Below are 23,619 nucleotides of genomic sequence, written 5' to 3'. Positions count from 1 at the left end.
ACTCATGAAGGAGCTGTGGTGTTCATTTTTATGCCTCATTAGATAAAAGGTGATGTCACAGAGTGGCAGTTGCCAGGGGAGCTCTAATTTGGAACTGCCAACGTTAAGACACCTTACAACTTGTGACTGTGGTACAGCATTAAACTTTTCTCACTGAATGTCTTTAATAAAACACACACACACACACACACACACACACACACACACACACACACACACACAGCTGTGAACATTCATTCAAATACCTACTCATCTTGTTTTGTTCCTGTGAGTAATCACTTTCAGGTTCAGCCTGACATTTGGAATTTGTTTTTTTCTTCCTTTCTTTCTTTTTTAACTAAATGGAAGACTTTGAATTAGCACAGACACCTTTTCTCATTAGAAACAGAACCAAACTCTTGGTGAGTTTTAGCAAGCTGAATATTGTCTAAAGAAAACACTCATCAAAATATGTGACTAAATTTTGAAATTGTCCTTTGGAACTGGCAATCTTTATGTAAACACTGAAATGACCAAAAGAGCTTAGTACTCATTCATTGTGAAGGTTAGTTTTGTGTCAAATTGACACAAACTAGTGTGTCATATTAGAAGACAGAACCTAGATTAAGAAAATACCTCCATAATATTTGGCCTATCGGCAAATCTTTGAGGACATTTTATGGATTAATGATTGATATGAGAGGGTCTAGCCTGTTGTGGGCAGTGCTGTCCATGGGCTCATGGTCTTTCTTGGGTACTAAAAAAAAAGCAATCTGAGCAAGCCATGGGAAACAATCCAGTAAGCAGTTTTCTTCAGTGGCCTCTGCTTCAGTACCTGTCTCCATGTTCCTCCCACGAGTTCCTACCTTGACTTCCCTTTATGATGGACTGTGATGACTGGGACATGGAAGCTGAACTAAACCCTTTCCTCCCCAAGTTGCTTTTGGTCATGGTGTTTATCACACCAACAGAAAGTAAACTAGGACACTTAGTTTGCCATCCTCAAAATAATACCCCAACAATATGACTAAAGGCCATGACACTTAAAAATGTTCCCTTTGAAGAGTGAGCTGGACCTGTCCTAACCTACTGTGCCAGACTATGTTGACTCCTCATGGGAGCCTTTACCTGTGAGCAGCAGAGGACTGTGGGTGGGCCGTGAAGGGACGGGGAGCAAGGGGAAGTGGAGGAGGCAGGGGGACAGGAGGAGGTGTGGGAGGAAGAACTGTCTTTGAAATGTAAAATGAAATTTCAAAAAAAAAAGAAAGAAAAGAATGTTTGCTTTAAAAATTCGAGAAGCTCTCCAAAAGCAGGATAAATAACATTCACTGCAGTGCCAGCCATTCTGTTGATAAATAGCTTAAAACTTGACAATATACTTACTTAAGCTGCTAAAACATGGGAAGAAAAATGTAGTTTGAAGAAAATTTAGAACTGTATGTTTCAGGGATGTATGTAAGCTGAGTATGGTGACTCACCATCCTTTTCTTTTTTGGAAGAATATCACACTTAACTTCCAGATTCTCCACAAAGGTTTAAGAATAATACAGGTGGGACTCTTCCAATATGGTAAGAATAATATTCTGTCAGATAGGACATAAAAAAGTGGAGAAAGTGTTTAGCAAATTTTTCAAATTCTGGCCAAACATCTAATGCAGTATAAATTAGAAGCAGTGTGTGGGGACCTGCTTTCCTTCCTAGCAAATGTACGGCTGGGCCGTACATTCTCGAGTCTTGGGTTACTTGACACATGGGAAGATGCTAACAAAACATACTTGCCATTATGAGAAGCAAGGGAGATGGCTGTAAAACGCTTTGCAACCACCAGACAGGTGTCCTTTCTATTTGTGGTTTTTGTCCCAACACTGCTTCCTTCCCCACCCTCTTATCTTTGCTTTTGGGTGCCACAATAGTTCAGGCTCTCTCCCCAAAACTAAATGAAACTGGAAGAAGCTATTATTCCTGAATTCTGCTCAAGGCTGATATGAATGGAAACTTGCACCCACTGGAGCAAAGTAGATGGTGCCTTCTTCCTACTTAGAGATGCTGTTAGAGATGCCAATATGGATGCTGAGAGGCACAGGGAATATGATAGATTTTATAACCCACATTGCCTTGTAAGTGGTCCCCACCTGACTTACCTAAGAATTTCTAGAAGCTTCACACTGTATATTATATGAGCACAATTCCATTTCTAACTATCCCCTGAAAGGAGGAGAGCATGGCACTCTGAAAATAGCACTGACATGGCGGGAAAGGTGAGAGGAGAGCACCAATGTTCTGTCATCAGCCAACAAAATTAGGCTAATCAATGAGCTTTCAAGTGTCATCTTTCCGAATCCTGTGACAATTAGCACTCAGCGAGTGTGAACTCTAGAAAAATCTCTTTTTGTGTATGCTTGTTTTTCATGTTCTCTTTGAAAAATTGCTGTTCCTTTACTAGATAATACAAAACAATAATGTGAAGCACAATAGGTAAAAAAAAATAACATTTTTCCTAATCTTTTTACCCAGTCTTCCAGTTTCTGTCCTGTCCCTAGAGGCAACCATTGTAATCAAGGCTATAGGACATTTTTCCAAAATAATAATGATATGCAGACACAAGTACACACACACACACACACACACACACACACACACACACACACACACACACACACGTACCAACATCACTATAAGATACAAATTTTTGTACCTGGATTTAATTTGTATACATAACAACCCACCTTGTAGCTCACTCATTATTAGTATATAGAGATGCTTTATTCTGTATAAAGATTATATAATATTTCATTGTATGGATATACTGTACTTTTCATAATCTAGACCTCATCTTATAAGCACCAACATTAGTTGTGATATTGCTGCCTTTAAATCATCATAATTGTTCTGGAAGCTAGTCTTTATACTTATATGAACCTAACTCATTGTGTGACTGCATGAGTTTGTCAGTGGAAATTCAAGAATTAATAGTTTGTATATCTGAGAAGTAACCCGGCAGCAAAGATGATGGGAGTCTGTCTGTATATGACTTGTTATGGTATGTCCTGAATTGAATTCAGATATAAAGCTTGAATTAATTCCTTATTCTTCCCTTAAGAGCAAGGATCTTTCAGAGGTTAGAGTTGGGATATAGAGGGATGTCAGCAACTCTTGTTCTTCATTTTTTCATTGTTTATACCAGAACCAGGCACCATGGTCTCTTGTCTGGTGTTCTTTGCTCTCCTATGAGAGTGTGGTATTTGAAAAGTAGTTTAAACAGTTGTGTCTAAAGTTGCATGCTCATAGGTGCTGTCATCTTGCTCTGCTTCTAAAGATGGACATTTCTAAAGATGGACAGACAGCTCCAAATTGCTCCCAGATAGGTTTTTCAATTTTCCATTAGAAAGCAAGAGAATCTCCATTTGCCTGCCAGGTCCCTCCATGCTCATCAGAACCAAGTATAGGCAGTTGTTTCTTTGCTAAAGTAAGAAGTGCTATCTCAGTATGACTTTACTTGTCTTTCTCTGGCTCACAACCTTCAGTGTGCTTGTTTCTGTTTTCTTATATGTAAACCCAATGGTTCTGTTGACATTACCTTGCAAATTTTTTATGTCAAGAATAAAAATCCCACTATATTAATTGAGATGTTTTTGATTTTTTTATTAGTTCAAATTAGGAACAAGCTTGTTTCACGTATCAATCCCTTCTGCCTCTCCCTCCCCTCACTCCTCCCCCCATCCCTGACCTATCCCCCACCCCATCCACCCTCCACTCCCCAGGCAAGGTAGGGCCCTCAAGGGGGCTCCCCAAAGTCTACCACATCATCCTGGGCTGGGCCTAGGCCCTTCCCCATGTGTCCAGGCCAAGAGTGAATCCCTTCACATGTGATGGGCTCTCAAAATCCCTTCTTACACTAGGGAAAAATGCTAATCCACTACCAGGGGCCTCCTAGAGTGCAGAGGCCTCCTCATTGACATCCATGTTCAGGGGTCTGGATCAGTCCTGTACTGGCCTCCCAGACAGCAGTCTGGGGTCGATGTGCTCCCCCTTGTTCAGGCCAGCTGTATCTGTGGGCTTCACCAGCCTGGTACTGACCCCTTCGATTTTCATTCCTCCCTCTCTGCAACTGAGTTCCAGAATTCAGTTCAGTGTATATCTGTGGATGTCTGCCTCTGCCTCCATCAGCCAATGGATGAGGGCTCTAGGATGGCATAAAAAGTAGTCATCAATATCATTTTAGGGGAAGGGCATTTAGGTTATCCTCTCCACCATTGCCTGGATTGGCAGTTCGTGTCATCCTTGTAAGTCTCTGGAAATCTCCCTAGTGCCAGATCTCTCCTTGGACCTACAATGGCTCTCTCTAATATGGTATCTCTCATCCTGCTCTCCTCTATTCTTCCCCAACTCAATATTTCTGCTCCTCTATTTCCTCCTCTCCTCTTCTCCTCCTCGCATTCTGGGAGCTCCCTTTCCCCTACCCTCATGCTCCCAATTAGCTCAGGAGTTCCTGCCCCTTTCCATTCCTGGGGTCCATGCATTTTTCCCTTAGAGTCCTTTATGTTTCCTAGTTTCTTTGGTGAAGAGGATTGTAGGCTGGTAATCATTTGCTCTATGTCTAAATTCATATATGAGTGAATACATACCATGTTTGTCTTTTTGTGACTGGCTTACTCACTCAGGATGGTTTCTTCTAGTTCCATCCATTTGCCTGTGAATTTCAAGATTCCATTGCTTTTTTCTGCTGAGTAGTACTTTATTGTGTAAATGGATAGAGAAATTCATTTTCTCTATCCATTCTTCAGTTGAGGGGCATCTAGGTTGCTTCCAGGTTCTGACTATTACAAACAATTCTTGCTATGAACATGGTTGAACATATGTCCTTGTTGTATGAACGTGCATGCTTTGGGTTTATGCCCAAGAGAGGAATTGCTTGATCTTGAGGTAGGCTGATTCCCATTTTACTGAGCAACTGCCACACTGATTTCCAAAGTGGTCTTACAAGTTCCAACTCCCACCAGCAATGGAGGAGTGTTCCTTTTTCTCCACATCCTCTCCAGCATAGATTGTCATTGGTATTTTTTATTTTAGCCATTCTGACAGGTGTTAGGTGGTACCTCAGAATTGTTTTGAGTTGCATTTCTCTGATGGCCAAGGATTTTGAGCACTTTCTTAAATGTCTTTCAGCCATTTCAGATTCTTTTGTTGAGAATTCTCTATTTGTTCTGCACTCCACATTTTAATTTTATTGTTTGGTGTTTTGGTGGCTAGCTTCTTGAGTTCTTTGTATATTTTGGAGATCAGCCTTCTGTCAGATGTGGGGTTGGTGAAGATCTTTTCCCATCCTGTGGGCGGTCATTTTGTCTTACTGACTGTGTCCTGTGCCTTACAGAAGCTTCTCAGTTTCAGGAGGTCCCATTTATTAAGTGAAGATCTCAATGTCTGTGCTACTGGTGTAATGTTCAGGAAGCAGTCTCCTGTGCCAATTTGTTCAGGGGTATCTCCCACTTTCTCTTCTAGAAGATTCAGAGTGGCTAGATTTATGGTGAGATCTTTGATCCATTTGCACTTAAGTTTTGTGCATGGTGACAGATATGGATCTATCTGCAGTCTTCTGCATGCCTGAATCCCGTTGTGCCAGTACCATTTGTTGAAAATGCTATCTCTCTTTCATTTTATAGATTTAGCATCTTTGTCAAAGATAAGGTGTTCATATGTGTGTGGGTTAATATCAGGGTTTTCAATTGGATTCCGTTGATCTATCTGTCTATTTTTGTGCCAATACCAAGCTGTTTTCAGAACTATGGCTCTATAATAGAGCTTGAAGTCAGGGATGGTGATGCCTCCAGAAGATCTTTTATTGTACAGTGTTGTTTTAGCTATCCTGGGTTTTTTGTTTTTCCATGTAAAGTTGAGTATTGTTCTTTCAAGGTCTGTGAAGTACTGTGTTGGGATTTTGATGGAGACTGCGTTGACTCTGTAGATTACTTTTGGCAAGACTGCCCTTTTTACTATGTTGATTCTACCTATCCAAGAGCATGGGAAATCTTTCCATTTTCTGGTATCTTCTTTAATTTCTTTCTTTAAAGATTCAAAGTTCTTACTGTGCAGGTCTTTCACTTTTTTGGTTAGCATTACCCCAAGATATTTTATGTTGCTTGTGGATATTGTGAAGGGTGATGTTTCTCTGATTTTTAAACTCATTTTTTAAAAAAAATCATTTTGCTATTTAATGTTGTAATGCCTTTTTTCCACATAAAATGTTTTTCAGTTTTATGTGACTGAAATGTTTCATTTTGGGGCCTGGAGAGGTGGCTTAGAAGTTAAGCACACTGGCTGCTCTTGCAGAGGACCTGCACTGGGTTTGCAGCACCCACTTGGGGCCTTACAACCATGTGTAATTCCAGTTTCTGGTGACCCACCACCTTCTTCTGGCCTCTGCAGGCATACAGACAAAATGGTCATACTCATAAGAAGCAAGTGGCAGAGCTAACTTAATATTAAATGGCTGGAATAACATTCTTACACATCCTGGAAACAGTGATTGCGATGCATGGTGCACTCTCCCTTCATTTTCTAAAACCATTGACAAATGATGTGTTCACTTGCTGCTTGAAAAAATAGCTCTTCAGGTGGCTTATTATTCTGAAATTTAAAAGAAAAAGGTACATGTGAATGATAAAATCATTTCAGATCTTCCTAAAACTATTCCTTTCAATTTTCCATTCTCAAAGATATCCATGGATCGCAGTAATCACTTCCCTTTGTTGGAAAGTTCCCAGCATCCATCTGGGTCTATTCATGTTTCTTCCAACACTCTAACCAATATTCAAGTCATGCTCTACAATAGGGTAGGGCCATTTCCTTAAATTGGTCTCACTTGCTTCATCAATTGAACTTAATTTTGGTTGCAGGGTCTCAATAGTTAGGCTGGCCTGAAACTCACTGTGTAGACCAGATTTGCTTCAAAATCACAGAGATCTGTCTGCCTCCTGAGTGCTAGGATTAAAGGTGTGCTCTACCACACCTCACCATCATTTTGAGTGTGTAGACTGTCTTTAAGAACCACATGCTATCTTTAGGCATAAAGGCTATGTGCATACAGTGAATAAAGTGCTCTTCAAAAGTCAAATCATCAAGTGTAAATATATTCACATTGTCAACTGGTGTGCTTTTGAAGAGATGATACTATATGACCTTGAGGAAATTTTTGTCATTATTTCAAATGTTATCCAAAGATGAAGAGCTATTCAGTTGTTTAAAAGATAGCTCTAATATATTCCACAATTTCCTTACCCTTCATGATTGGTATAACGACTTTGATAACATGACTTCTTTGTTCTGAGGGGTAGTGTTTAGCACTCATTTAGCACAAGCTGGCTTCAAACTTAATGTGCAGCTGAAGATGGCCTTGAACTCCTGAACATCCTGCCCCTACTTCCCAAGTGCTGTGATTTCAGGTCTGCTCCCCTGTACCTAGATGCTAATATAATTTCAGAAGACTGGCATATTCTTAGGAGTCATTATTATCTATCTGTAAAAACCCTTTCCTTTTCTCTGAATCCAGTTGAGAGCATAAACAGAAATGTATGTATGTGACAAATATGAAAATATTAGTGGGTAAGAAACTTTTTCATAGAAGAAATGCATCAAAGAATCTAAAGGAATGAAAATTTTAGCATTTCTAAAATATCATTTTAATGGCCAATTAGTTAAAAATTTTATTTGACTCTCTCCCTTCTGATCAATAATAGATGCACAAGAAAATATCTGTTTTAAAGAATTCGCTGCATAATCAAAACAATATATAATTGCTACTTCACTTGCCTTATTTTGTAGTAGAGTTAATATTTGGCTTTTCAACCTGCAATAAATACCTTCCTCTCTATTCTCTTACAATTATGGCATAATTATCACCAAGGAAGCAGAGATTTAACTATAGATGACAGATATTTATTTAAAATACTTTCTGCTGCATATATTAACATTTTTCTTTCAACTTGTTAAAGTAGCCTTGAGTTCAGCAAGGAAATCAGATTCCAGATTTCTGTTGTGTTGATAGCTCTGTGCTGGAGCAGAATGTGTCATCTCAGAGGAGTCTGTGAGCCACAGCATGATCATCAAGAGTTTACTGCACTGGGAGATTTAAATAGGAAGAATGTTGTGGAAATACACAGCTTCCTCTTTCTCCCTGATCATCTCCAGATACAAACATAAAGTTATACTGGAGCTAACTAGCCATAATAACCACATACATTCTTAGTAGTCTGTTTCTCTCTAATGTCTGAGGAAATGGAAGTTCCATGGGCTAGTCTTTTCCTTAATGTCTTGGCATCAGTAACTCATCATATAAGTATTTCTCCTATCAAAAACAATCTTCCATGTAAAGAAAATTTGTAAAACATTGTGAAGGGGCATAGACTGCCAAATTCTGGAAACAGAATTATGAAATATTTGTGGATGTGGCTATTAGATGACTAGGCTAAATAAGTGAGCATTGCTTTCTGATCAGGATGTAAGTTTTAAAATCTATCACTTTCCAGTGGCTATATAAATAGAGCATATGAAAAAAGTCAGAAGCCCAAGAGCTTTTAAACTGGAAGATGTTCAGAGATCACAGGTGTTGCATAAATTAGGAACTGGGACTCATAGAACAATGGCAGTCACATGGTTCATCAGTAGTTGACTTACATTAGATGATTTTTCCCAACAGACTACACACATGATCAGCACTTCCAAAGGAGTAAAACCCTTAAATAATTAACAGTCTACATCCTATAGGAATTTATTTTTCACCTGCAAAACATGTCTTAGTGTCCCAGCCTAAAGGTCCTACCTCAGGCCACATTCCAGATCACAAACCAATACAGTTTCCACACACTATCCTGTCTCCTTTATTGCTATAGAATATTGCTTTCAAAACTCTGATGAATTGTCGCATCAATACTTCAAGCTAGAAGTGCTCAGCAAACATTTGCAGCTAACTGCTCCTTTTGCATCGACACAGGAATCCAGTGGCCATTTGAGAAACAAACTCACCTCTTTGTTAACGCTGATCATCCAATGATTTGAACATGCCATAATCTCTGCTCTCCTCAGATTATATTGAATAGAGCATCATTTCACTTGTTTAGTTCTTGGCACCAGGAAATTTCTTCTTGCAATTCTTCATCTGAATGGGGGTTAAGTAGAAGTTCTGAGTTCCTCAAAAATAAGCATCATATATACAATGTTCATTAATAGTTTACAACTTCTATTTCCTTACAAAGAAAATAACAATCAGAAGGATATTCAGTGTGATTTCACCTTTAATGTGGCTGATAAGGCTTTCACTATAAAAAGAATCTTGGGTAATTTAATTAAAGGCACCAGCATGAGCACAATAGCATGTTTGTGCTTTAAATATAGTAAGCAATGTTAACAGTTATCTTTAGAATAAAACATACCAAACTGTCTTTTGTTTATAAAAGTTAATGCCATTATATGAAAGTTGTTTACATTCTTAGCTGCTAAAGAAAGTCTGAGCATGGTGACACATGCTTATAATCTCTGTACCAAGGAGGCTAAGGGCAGGAGGACTTTGAGTTCCAAGCCTTTCTGAGCTACAGTAGTAAGATCCTGTATCAAACAAATTTCTTAATGGCCTAGGATTACAGAAATGCATGCACCATTTTGGATTATGTGTCCTAAGCTCTGCTCAAGTAATCTCCATGCACATAGCTAATTAACAGCAGGTAACTCATTCATTAATGAATTTCTACCTACATCCATTCACTAGTTTCTTCATCCGTCATGCACCCACTATCCATTCATTCTTTTGTCTTTCTCTATCATCCCATCTGTCCATTTATTCAAGAATGATGAAAATGGCCACACTATACTATCATAGAAGCATGCACAATATGCTCTAGTCACTGTACCATCTCCCAGAAGGCAATGGCTGTTCTGAATGGGTTCTAGATTTCCTGAGTTATTCACAGAAAATAAACCATGCAAAGCACCTCATAGAGACGAACCATCATACCATCTAAATCGTTCTGGATGGCACCCCATGGTTAGCATAATGGTCTGGAAATGTGTGATTACCAGAAAACCTGCTGTTAGCAGTGTATGAGGATACCAGGCAAGATCACGGGTATTCCCATCATGGAACCTGCCTCTAGGCCAGTCAAGGAGTACTGGCAGAAGATCAGCTTTACTTCAAAATGCAGGTCTCTCTTTAAACCCATGAACATCTGGCTCCCAAGCAGACTGAAATTTAACATTTCTTTCCTGTCAAAATTTCAGCCTCATCCTGACTTGCAAAATAGAAGTTATAAAAGTTAACAAACAGCTTTGGTAGGCCTGCCATCACAGACCCAACACAGAAATGCCTTCACTAACAATGGCTTGCTTAATAACTATAGGAGTATGAACCGACATGATGATTTAACATGTCTTCTTTAAAATTAAGCTTCTTTCTATTCTTTTAGGTGTGAAACCCCAGAAAAGAGCTTTTACTAGAGGACCAAGGCCACTGCTTTATTATCATAGGAAACAATCTAAAATGTATCCTGGGTGAATGTACAGTTGTGAATTGAATGATTGACATACTCCGGGTAAAATTTACTCTATGTAGTGGAAGACCGTAAGTGTCTTAAGTATTTTGTATCTAATATTGTCAGCTTATAGCTTACAGTACTATTAATCATGACAAATCATTTTCCTATGTAGATTAAACCACAGACTGCACTAAGGGGCTTAAGATTTTTCTTTGAATATGAAAGCAGGTGGTTGCTTAGTAAATGCTCAATTCCTTCAGGTTTGCAATTCAGTGAAAATGCCATGTTCATCCCCATTTAGCTGCCCTGTTAGATTCTCTGCCTGGGACACCTTCCAAGTGATGCTTCCTTCTCTACTCACACCTCTTACTTCTGCATCAAAACTTCTTCAATTGTTGTTCCCCTCTGATGAACTTCCACAATTACTATCTTCGCCTAAACCTGCAGGGTGAGATGTGGGTTTCTTCCTGACATTTCCAGAGAACTCTCTATCTTCTTTAATAGCAGCATGACTCATTTTTTTTTTTTTTTTTACCCAGTGCTCTAACTCTGCAATTTTGAATTTTTTTTTTTCAGGCAGCAGACATTTTAGGGACTTTTCAGTTCCTATGACCAGCATGGTAGACGATAAATATTTGCTGGACTGATAGATTTTAAAATAAAATTTGATGTGTAAATTTGGATTTAGTGATCCTTCTTGTATTATTTTCAGAGGGGGTGGGATAACTATTTAAATGACAACATGTTGCAGAATGCTTAGTTTCATTTACCTGCTATCACTGCTTCATCCCACAAACACACTGGCTTCATAATAGCAATGGTTGCCCATACGTCAACTTTGTCCACTCTATTTTTAATAGTTTAATATGCTTCTAAGTTTATTTGAAAAACCTCTTAGTAGAAGGTTACTAGCTATGCTGGCTGGTCTTATGTCAACTTGACACAAGCTAAAGTTATCTAAAAGGAGGGAAACTCAATTGAGAAAATGTCTCCATGAGATCCAGCTGTAAGGTAATTTCTTAATTAGTGATTAGTGGGGGAAGGCCCAGCCCCTTGTGGGTGGTGCCACCCCTGGGCTGGTGGTCTTGGGTTCTATAAAAGAGTAGGCTGAGCCAGGCGGTGGTGGTACACACTTTTAATCCCAGCACTTGGGAGGTGCAGGTAGGCAAATCTCTGAATTTGGGTCCATTCTGATCTATAGAGCTAGTTCTAGGACAGCCAAGGTTACACAAAGAAACCCTGTCTCTAAGAAAAAAAAGAAAAGAAAGGAATAAGAAAAAAGAAGGAAGCAGGCTGAGCAAGCCATAGAGAGCAAGCCAGTAAGCAACACCCCTCCATGGCCTCTGCATCAGCTCCTGCCCCAAGGTTTTTGCCGTTTGAGTTCCTGTCCTGGCTTCCTTCAGTGATGGACTATGATTTGGAAGTATAGCCAAATGAACCCTCTCCTCCCAAATTTACAATAGAAACTAAGACATTGTATTAATTTATGATTCTGAGTAGTTACAAATGACTTAATGGTACATGGCTAATAAATTCTTGGCTCATTGATTCACTAATTCATTCAGTTTTCAGTAAACACCAGACTTTAAGGAAATTTTAGAAAATCGGGAGCCTGCTAGACAGAGGTGAGAGACCACAAAGTGTGGCTCTCTTGAATGGCAAGGATATTTATGAATTCCCCAGGATTGCTAAATTTTCTGTTTATATATTTTTTATTTTATTTTATGACTGGGTCTCATGTATCTCAGCATGGCCTAACAATGACTACATAGCCTGGGATGACCCAGGACTTCTAATTCTTTTCTCTACTTCCGAAGGGCTGAGATTACAGATATGCATCATCACACCAGTTTCTGGGGTGCTGGGGACTGAACTCAGGACTTCATTCACACAAGGCAAGCACTCTGCCAACTGAGTTCCTACTCTAGTTCTTTCTCAGCTATTATCTGAGGCAAATTATTTCCCTTTTTCCTCTAAGTACTACCCAAGAGTGTTCTCGTGGTACTGGTGGAGCAAATGGACTTCAGGCAAGTTTTACCAACCATTTAGCTCTGTCAATCATTTTTTTCTAAGTCTCAAAGCCAAACTGGCTAGTTGGAAATTAACAGTACCCAACAGACATCATGTTGTCTGAGCGGCAGCTTGCATTAAGCAGGGATGTCATAACCAGACTGAAGATGTCTTTCTAGCAGGGAGCAAGTGGGAAAATGAAACAACTAGACAGAGAAAATGTTTATTGAAATGCAAATGAATCCTTTGTGCATGTTCTTTGGCTCTTTTGAAATAGAAAATCTGTAAGAAAATGGCAGCCCTCGCATTGCCACCCCTCCCCTCTTTACTATTTCTACAATGTCACAGTGCACTAATAATATAAAAACATATAAGAAATTTGGAGAGGCAAAACTTTATTTTTAAATGCATGTTTCTTTCTAAAATAGCAATGAAAATTATATGTTTCCATAAGTAAGCAACATTGGGACAAAAATCACTGCCCTTTCCTATTGCCCCGCCCCCACCCTGGACTGCACAGGAAGCATTTGGAGGGACACATGTTGAGCTGTAGAAGCCTGGCCTGCCATCTGACCCTGGTACTGTCATTCCACATGGGCTGCCTCTCAGTCAGCCTCTTCTGAGGGAACAAGGACATTCCTCATCTGCATCCCTGGCAAACAGCAGTTGCTGAGAGACTTGGAGCTGGCACAGCCCTTTGAGTTCTGCAGCTAGGCAAGTTCTCTTGAAATGTAAAATACTTTTAAAAGCTTCAGCCATCACAGGATAACACTTGCTGTCACACCGAACAGATCTGGGAGAGGACATAGAAGCATCTAGACATCCCAAGGGAATGAGCCTTTTACAGCGTTAGATTTCTAAATATGAGGTAATTCCTGTAAGGGTGAAATGTTTGAAAAGTTGGACCAGAGTTTTAAATGTTCTCCTTGTTTATACTTTATCTCTTTTTTGATACTCTCAATTAATGAAAGCTACAGTTAATGGATTATAAGGCATAAGAGCTCATTAGTGACCCCAATTGAGTAATTCTAAGACAGAAGACAACACAGTCTTTCCTGCAAGCATAGCTACACTTCTCCTAGATTAGGAAGCAAGCATTCTTGTTTATCTTATGTCTTCTTTAATTGTTGTTGTTTAAGACATGTAGCACAGGCTAAACTTAACTCCATATAGCCAAAGATAACCTTGAACTTCTGATAACCCTGGCTTTGCCTCCCCAGTGTTGGCATTGTAACCATTCCCATTTTGTATGGTGCAGTGCATGGAGCCTAGGACTTCTTCAGGGTAAGCAAGCTACTGAGCCTTATCCTCAGCTATTCACTGAATGTCTTTATGCACAATCCGAGAAGTCTAAATTGCATCAGTCTTAAGTGGCAATTTCATAACCCCCATTTGCATCTAGAGCCTTTGACACAGTTACAATTTAATGGGTTATAAATACTATAAATAATGGGCTGTAAATCGCAACCTCTTATAGTCCACAGTCAGAAATAATTTCTCTTCTGTCTTGGACAGGGTAATTTCTTGCATATTATTTTGTCCTTAAGGTAAAAAAAATGCAATATAATGGGCATCCTCCTCTCCCCACACCCACACCTAAACTTTGCCTTTGTTTTCTACCAGGTGACAGAAGAGGTTTACATAGAGCTGAAGATTTTTATACAGACTGCAATTGAGGCTTTCTCTATAAAAATCCTCTCTCTCTCTTCTCCCCCATGATAAATAGAATCTGTACCACCTGGCACTGGTGAACAATGGGTGAAATGGATATTAGAAAAATCTCATTTATCTTCTGCTTTATTTCTTGATAGGGGTCCTTGTCACTCGGACTATTGTGTGACCAGCCCTGGAAAGGGCATCTCATTAGTTTTTCTTATCAAGATTGCAAGGTCCTTTGAAACACCAAAGCACTTACATTTTAGATTCAATTAGGAGACTGCACAGTTCATGTTTGGTGTGTGTGTGTGTGTGTGTGTGTGTGTGTGTGTGTGTGTGTGTGTGAAGCAGTGAATGTTTGCACCTAGGATATTCTGTTTGATGCACATAAATGTCTGCTGGAATTCCCTGGGCTCAATTTGTCCCACAGTTAAGCCTAACCCTGCACTTTACATCTGTTTCCAGGCAGGCAACAAAGATAGGTTCTTCTCAGGCTCCCTGATCTGTTTGGGGCTGGGTCAGTGTGGGTAAAGAAGCAAATCAGGCAGCTATCTGTGAAGTGACTATTGTGTCCATATTTCTTTAAAGGTAGTTTGTTTCCAAGCTCCAACAAGAAGCACCTCTTGGCCTAACAAATTCCTGGCTAGTCCCCCTGGCCTTCTTTATTCACTCACATGCAGTGGGATATTCTGAGCCTGGAATGGTTCACAGTTGCCACCCTGACAACTGGGAGAATGTTGACAAATCACAGTGATTTAGACTATGTCAGATGGAATTTGACTTGTTTACATCATTTTAGTACTCCCAGTGACAGACACATGAAGTGAGACAACTGGAAATCAGGGCCCCATTTGGTAAATTTAGCTAATACACCCAGAGAAAGCTCCTCTCTGAGAGCAGCTGTGAAAACAAACCAAAATTAAAAATGTCCTTCCATGGGTGTGAATAGTCTCCCAGGGATATTGGTCTCTTCTGATGCATGGGATGCTTTCAGGACAATAGGGTGCCATGCCACTCACTTGTTGAGTGGTTATAGGATGCTAGTAATTGATGGCATTGAATTCTACATTATAGAATGCTCTGGAATCCCCTCCTCTCCCCTGGTGAATAGATGTTGTGGAGAAGGATAATACATTTGGAGGATGTGGTTGAGTTCTTGGCAATTCTGCATTTTGTTCTTCTCCATATAAGCTTGCAAGGGAGACTCGGCTCTCATGATACATCTTCAAGCACTTGTGACAATTGTGTTTCTGCAAATATCAGCTTCATAGCTCCCAGAGTGCAGAGGGTGTGCTATTCACTATACAACTCCTACACATCACAGGAACCTCGAAAACTGGCTTTCAATCAATTTCTTTCTGAATGGATCTATGACCGAATATACAGAAGATGTATCTGTCTAAAACTTTTTGCTGTAAAGCAGAAAATTCCCATTTAAGATTGTGAAAGCAGGTAAGGGAAATGCTCACTTGATAAGGTGTTTGCACTGCAAGCATGATAACCTAAATTTGGATCTTTAGCACCTGAATAAAATACCTGCCTGTGGTATGTACCTATCATCCCAGCTATGGGAAGTGAAGCAAAGGAGGGTCCCTTGGACGGGCTAGCCAGCCAGACTAGCTGAATCTTCATGCTCCAGTCCAGAGAGAAACTTTCCTCCTGTCCCCGATGTTTCTTCTTCCTTTCCTCCCTTCCTCCCTCCTCCCTCTCTCAAATGAATAAATAAACATATATATATATATATATATATATATATATATATATATATATATGATTAAGAAAGAAACCCAACACCCACCTCTGGCCCCCACAAACATGCACATGTGGACACATCCACACAAATGTGCATACCCAACATACCCCACACCCAAGATTTTGGGAAGGGATGATACTGAATACCTATGCCCCATACTGTGTTTTGTTGATTGAGGTAACCCCAGAACATAAACTTACAGTGGCTTCCATTTATCCCCCAGTGACAAGGAATGGGTATTATGCTATTTCCAGAGGAACTCACCCTCATTCCATGAATTAGAATATGGAGATCTTGACATTTTATTCTGTCTGAACACATACATTCTGAGCTAAGAGCTACTACAGGGGGTAGCTCAAAAGTGTCAAGGCAAATCCTAAGCATTCTTCCCTCAAGACAGACTATCTGAAGGTCCTCCAGCTTTTGTGAGCACTGACAGTGTAGAATAGAATGAGTCAGTCTCAAGTGAGGACAGACAGGAAACCTGCAGAACTAGAACTCAACCTTCGTAACAATTTTCCCCAAAGTCGAGCAGTCATGTGTGAACAGAGGCAGAATAAGGAAATAGGTAAAACCGTCCCCACAGCAGCTATGTCTAGAGTTGTTTTCTGAACAGGATTCTCCCACTAAACAGGGCTTCATCATGTGTCATCCTACACAGGGGTGCTTGGTTTCCTTTGCTGTGTCACTCAGCCCTTAGCATGTTCCCCCACAATTTAGCTGTGTCTCTTTCCACCACTACAGCACTTGTGTTAAATATGATCTCAGTCACATCCTTCTTCATGCATAATTAAGAACTGGATTAGATGCTTTGAAAATGAAAATCACTGCTGTAACTTCGAGGTTAGAAAAATTATCCAAATCCAGTATTACTTCCTGGGTTTTGTTTCATGGAATATTTATGACAAGCTGTGATAAAATATTGATCCAGGATGTTCTGACTAGAAGCAGGTGTCACTGAGGGGCCACAGCCTTATGTGGTACACCAGTGGGACTTGGTCTCTAAAACATCAGCTGTGCGTCTTATTGGGGTTATGACCTCTGCAGTTTTGCACTTTGAGTGAAGAAATTGAGCCCAGAAAAGTAAGTGATTTGCCCTGTGCTAATGACTTCTACCTGCCCTTCAGTGAACCACATGGCTCACAAGGCCTGCATACTTTTCAACAACCCCCTTGTGGCTGTGAGGACTGGAAAAACAAAAACATCTCACACTTCCCACTTCTGCCTTTATAAAGAAAGTCACTGGAGCAGGTCTGACTGACCTCGCCTTAGATTTAGGCCTAATTTGGGGATTTAACTATCAGAGTCCAAATCCACTGGACTGTCTTTACATATCTCACAGTCCAAAGCCTCATCCCTGCCCTCTTGGTTTCCGTTTATTGTTTCTCTTCAGCCCCAAACCTTTTTGTGCCCTTTCTCCTCCAAGCTAAACTCTAAACCTCCTAGGCAGCTTTGCTGACCTGCCACCTGCCCTAAGAAAATCAGGTTCCTATGGTTCTCTGTCTTCTGAATTCTACACAACTTTGTCCTCTTTGTGAATATACACAACACCATTGTTTTTAACATAAGCATTCTTTTACATATATTCTCAATATTTTTGAGAATTTCAAAAGCAAATATCAATGACAAAACTTAGCTACCAAATTCCAAAGCCTGTGTTCTAGCACCAAAATGCGTGTCATCATTGGTCAGGGGTCAGATAACCTATCAATAAATAATTATGCAGATCATTAGATCAGCCTTCACTCAGAGCTGCACTCTTTACCCAGCACCTCCATGGGTGCCATGTCTTAAACTCTTCTTCCCTGATACCATGGCTCCAAGCCCTAACCTGTAGCTCTCAAATGTAGACATATACACAAACATTTTGTATTCATATCAGCTTTTATATTCTACTGATTGTCGGTTTTAAGCTGGTTTAAAATGACTTCTCATTGAGCAAATGTACTTCATCACAAATATTTCCATGAGTTTCCTATTCTGGTGGCAAGCACTACTGACCCTTTCGTGGCCCTTTAAACAGTGAGATACTTGGTACTTTTCCATTATTACAGAAGACAATATTGATCAGCAATGTGATCATTTCCCTAAGACACAGGATCAGGTTATTGTGCAAAGATGTAGAAAACAGATATGTTTAACTCTGATCATCATATATCCTTATTTTTGTCCCTCAAGAATCTTCCAACTGTACTAGCTTATAAAATGGAAGAGCATATTTGTTTATCTATACACACCACATAGCAGCAATAGATAGGCATGGTCTAGTGTTTAGGCCCAGTGGTTGTTCATGCCCAGGTTAGCTCTACACAGATCACTTCTGTGGTCAATTTTTGTGGTCACATACATTATCCTATCCAAGCTACAGTACTGTCATGGCTTCTTGAAGCACTTAATTACTACTATCATCATGTCTGTCTACCTTTAACATGCTATAAAACCCTTGAAGACTGGCACCTTCTCTTATACATCTCAGTGGATATAGTAGTCTCAGCTCAGCATTTCACCCATCCTACATGTCCTTCTCTATGTACTTGGTAACTGAATTAATAAATGAACTACCCTACCAATGACAGAAAACTGTCTAGGGAGGATTGAAATGGGTTAAACAATTTTTAAGATCTCATTTCATCATGAGCCAAGGATAAGAATAATTGCAAGAAAGAATATATAGCACCATGCCAAACCACACAGGTCTGTAGTCATTTCTTTCTGCTGACTGGAATGATAAATGGTGTTCTGGAAGTAAAGGTCTATAACTTAGATGGGTCAGGTGTATATTTTGATTTTCTCTTATTGCTTGTTGAAAAATATTTTATGGTTTTGTAATTTTGTTTCTGAGTATCCAAGATGATTGACCATGCTAGCCAGAAGCCCAGAGACACCATCCTTAAATGTCATGATTATTTATCCTGAGATATTAGGGCACTCTTATTCAAGATTTGATCTTCTCAAAAGTATTACAATAGCCTCATTCCATTTGGTTCATGACTGAAATAAAGGGGAAGGTATGCAGTTTACAGACCGTGTTCTCGCCTATTACTGTGCATGTTCCCTCTTGAGAGCTACTGAATTGCAATGTTACAGGTGCCTTACCTTTCCTTATGGTATTCTATAACTTCTCAAGGCTGAATATTTCTATCCTGGACTTTCATCTGCAAAGTAGAGACTGATTTCTCATCTCTTCCTCTTTGATGGCGGTGCTATATCCAAAAAAAAAGAAACCATCACCTTTTGATATTTTTTCACTCTAGTGAAATGTGGCAGCTTGGGGCTCACTTAAAACACATTTGTGCATACTTGATATCAAAGAAAGTGAGGTTTCATTTTCTGAATGGTTTAATAGATACAAACTAGCTACATTTTCTGAATGTACTCACTTTCACTATCTTACACAAAACACATACACACACACAAAAAACAACAATAACAACAACAACAACAATGAGGAGTGAGTCTGCTTTCCCACTGAGAGTACCATCTGCTAAAAGTAGGTGTCATTGTGTGTTTTCCCCTTTTATATGTTCTTAGGTCAGAATTACCATAATCAAGTCAGTAACACCAACATGTTTCTTCTGAATGAGCAAGTTAGACAATCTGCAAGGTTGTTTTGTGTTTCATATATAGATACATTCTATAAAGAAGATGGCCCATGGCTTGACTAGTTTAACTGTCAACTTGTCACAGTCTAGAATGATAAGAGAATCTCAACCGATAAATGACTAAAACCAGATTGGCATGCCTGTAAAAGATTTTCTCCTTAATTGATGTAGGAGGGTGGAGCCCACTGTGGGTAGCATCGTTTCTTATGCAGACTGTCTGGGCTATATAAGAAGGCTAGCTGAGTATAGGCCTATGAACAAGCCAGCAAGCAGCATCCTCCTTAGTTTCTACTTAAAGTTCCTGCTTGAGGTCCAGCCCTGGCTTTCTTAAGTAACCAACTGTAAACCTTAAGCTAAAACAATTTCCTCCCCTAAGTTGTGTTTAGTGAGAGTTTTTTATCAACACAACAGAGATGCAACTAGTGTGGCCCCAGAAACCACACCCATAACTAACCATGATGTACACTCACAAACATTGCCTCTGTGTGGTGATTGATCTTCCCTGCAGATTACTAGTTGATTTTGGAGATATGATAGTTCTCTCATGCCTCCAAGAATCCCCAAAATGCAATCAAACTCTCATCATCTCATATTTGCTTGAAGCTCCCAAAACTTGAGTTTGTGGCCACATCCTTTCTGAAATTGTAGAAATAGCAATAAACTGAAAACCTCAAAATTGAATCCTTTTATTTTGGAGGAGACTCCACTGTCCATATCTTTATTCAGGGCATCTTGGAGAGGGAGGGGCTATGCACCTGCTGACTCTGCTGTCTCCACACTGATCTGCACTGGGCAGTTCCTCATGTTGTGGTAACCCCCCAACCACAAAATTTTTTCATCGATACTTCATAACTGTAATTTTGCTACTGTTATGAATTGTAATGTAAACAGCTGATATGCAAGATGTCTGATATGTAACCCCAAAGGGGTTATGACCCCCAGGTTGAAAACCACTGAACTAGATTGACTCCTGAGGCACCCCAACAAAGACGACCGCCCTGTCATAATCTGCTCATTGTGTATGAATAGCCTTGGCTTAGCTGCACAAGTGCCAATTATGTTGTAGTCTGCAGGAAACTTTCAGACTATTTAATGCTACAATGCTGTTCTCAGGTATTCATAAAGGATGATACAAAGTATAACCTTGTCCCTTAGTAGAGTTTTATTAAAGCACTAATTTGAGGCAATCTACGGAAACTGAAAACAAAAATCACAGAAAAGAGAATAATGGGAAACAAAAGTTCCTGAGGAAAGTATTGTGAGCCTTCAGTCAATGCATGGGGAGAAATGGCACACAAGGCCACGGGGTTCTTGGTAAAAGGACCCAATTTATTTCATTGAGCACATTAAAACTTTCACTTTTCATCTTACTTCCAAATAATAAATCTACTCATGCTCGGTCAAACTCTTATTTTAAAAATGACTGCCATGCTTTTCATGAAGTTGAAAACATGCATAATCTACCATCCAGAAATTTCATTTCTAAATATATATTCTAAATAGGTCCATGTAATACAGAACTCAAACAATCCAGGTATCCAACAATTAAAACTTATTTTTAAAAATTAAATTTAAAAAATTATCACAGGTGAAAAGTTATACAATATTTTTTTGAAACTAAGATGTTATACCATTTCATACTCTAAGATGATTTTCATTCAAGAAGATGGAAAATAATAAATGTAGGTGAGGGTGAGAAGAATTAAAGCCTTTCTACATTCCTAATGGGACTATGAAATGGTACGGCCAGTTTAGAAATTGATTTGGGTAGTATCAAAATGTCTAACATAAAATTACCATCTGACCCTACAAATTCCACTGCAAAAATGAAATTATATGACCCCACACAAGAACTCTTATACATGAAAATCAATATATTAGTCATAGGGGGCCAAGATAGGAACTACCCAACTGTCCATATACTGGTGAATGGATATGATTCATATGTAACTCAATTCATATGTGATTCAACAATAAAAGAGAACACAGCTCTGGTGTGGGCTGCAGCATGACTCAACCTTGAAAATTGTAAGTCAAAGACACTAGACACAAAAGGCAAAATGATGTCTAAGGCTCCTTTTCTTTTTTTATAATTATATATTATAATTATTTTATTAATTTTTCAATGATGTTGATCAATTTTTCTTTAGGTTAGGAATGCTTGTTTCCATTCTTGGTGATCTTTTTATTTATTTATGTTGGAGATCAACTTTCTTTCTTTTTTATTTTTTATTTAATTTTTACAAATTATAATTTCACATGTCAATCCCTTCTCCCTCTCCCCCCCAATCCCCCACCATCCCCTTCCCCCCTCCACTCCCCATAGAGGGTAGAGCACTCCACTGGGGCTCCCCAAATTCCACAACATCATCCTGGGCCAGGCCTAGGCCTTCCCCCATGTGTCCCGGATGAGAGCATCCCTTCACGTGGGAGGGATGGACTCTCAAAGTCCCTTCTTTTTTTTCATTCATTTATTTAGCGCATAAATAAAGTCATGCACAATTATGATACACAATACAGTATGTTTACAATGGCATGGCTAAATTAAACCAATTAACATGTTATATCATACATATTCATCACTTTTGTTTTGAGAACACTTAAAGTATACTATCTCACAACTTTTAAAATATAGTATATTGTTATCAACCATATTTATCATGATCTCAGTAGACCTCAAGACTTCACAGAGTCCACGCTAAGGCTCCTTTTCTGAGGGTCCCAGGATATCAGCATCTATACTGATAGAAAGTTGACTAGTGCTTGTCTTTGACTCGGTGGAAAAGAGGGACATGAAGATAGATTGCTGATAAGGAAGGCAGCTCTTTTAGGGAGGAATAAAAATGTTCTAAAATTATAGTTCACAAAAGTATGATTAGTCAGAAAATTGGATAATATACTTTAATATGTGAGTTGGATAATGTGTAAGCTATATAAGCTGCCTGTTAAGAATTACAAAAGAAAAGTTGAGACAAAATTACCATTCCTCATGAAATGTTGAGTAAGATAGAAGGGTGTCTGTAATATGGATCTAATTAGATAAATTGCACATGTGTACCAAACAGTACTATCTGTGTATTGAGTGTCTACCCATAGATGTAATAAAGGAGAGCTACAAAGAAGGGGAGGGCATGTGAGACTCCAGATCAGCCCCAGAATTTTCAGTGGTGTTCACAGTATTTTAATTCCTTACTTGAATTAGGAATACATGGTATATCACTTGTATCTATTTAATTTGTTGGAGTATTTAATAAGAGAAAAAAACAATAGTTACTAAGAAATGCGTACATCCTCAGGAATCTGTTGGATTTTATACATGTGTGCCTTCCCGACACACTCCCATTCAGTTTCTCACCAAGCTGTAACATCAGACATCCCCTTCCATGACTTTGTTTCTAACTTTAAAATCAAAAATTGGAAGGCAATTGAGAATGTATTTCTGTATCATGCCACATAAAACTTCAAAGCCCTGAGGCATTGTCAGTATTCTCCTGATGAAAGTAGGTACTTAAAATTTCACATCTAGAAAAGTGTTTTATCCAGCTATTAGTTCTCAATACAAACTGCATAGTTAGCTTGAGACCATAAGGATCAGCACACTTTTTCTTGTTGTCCCTTTAGAGTATTGAAATATATAGTGGTGTAAATAACAATAGTACCCGTAGGTTCATATATTTGTATACTTGGTTACCAGTTTGGTGGAACTGTTTGGGAAAGATTAGGAAGTTCTGCCTTGTTGGAAGAGACATGTCACTGTGGGAAGGCTTTGATATTTCAAAAACCCAGTTAGCGGGCTGTACCTCATGACTGAGTCACAAGATGTCAGCTTTTGGCTACTGTTTCAGCTCTAGGCCTGGCTGTCTGTGTCATCCTTCCCACCATGATGGCCATGGATTCTAACTCTCTAAAACTGTAAGCCCCCAAGAAACTCTTGCTTCTATAACTGGCCTTGGTCATGGTGTCTTATCACAGAAGTAGGAAAATAACTAAGAAAAAATGTCTCTTTCATCTTAGACTATTGACCAATTGTGTCTTTTGTATTACATTTCTAATTAAACATATTCACATACACATGTACATATATAAGTACACAAGTATA

Source organism: Cricetulus griseus, chromosome 3, assembly GCF_003668045.3.
Source record: "Cricetulus griseus strain 17A/GY chromosome 3, alternate assembly CriGri-PICRH-1.0, whole genome shotgun sequence".
Lineage (NCBI taxonomy): Eukaryota > Metazoa > Chordata > Mammalia > Rodentia > Cricetidae > Cricetulus > Cricetulus griseus.
This window is presented reverse-complemented; position numbering follows the sequence as displayed.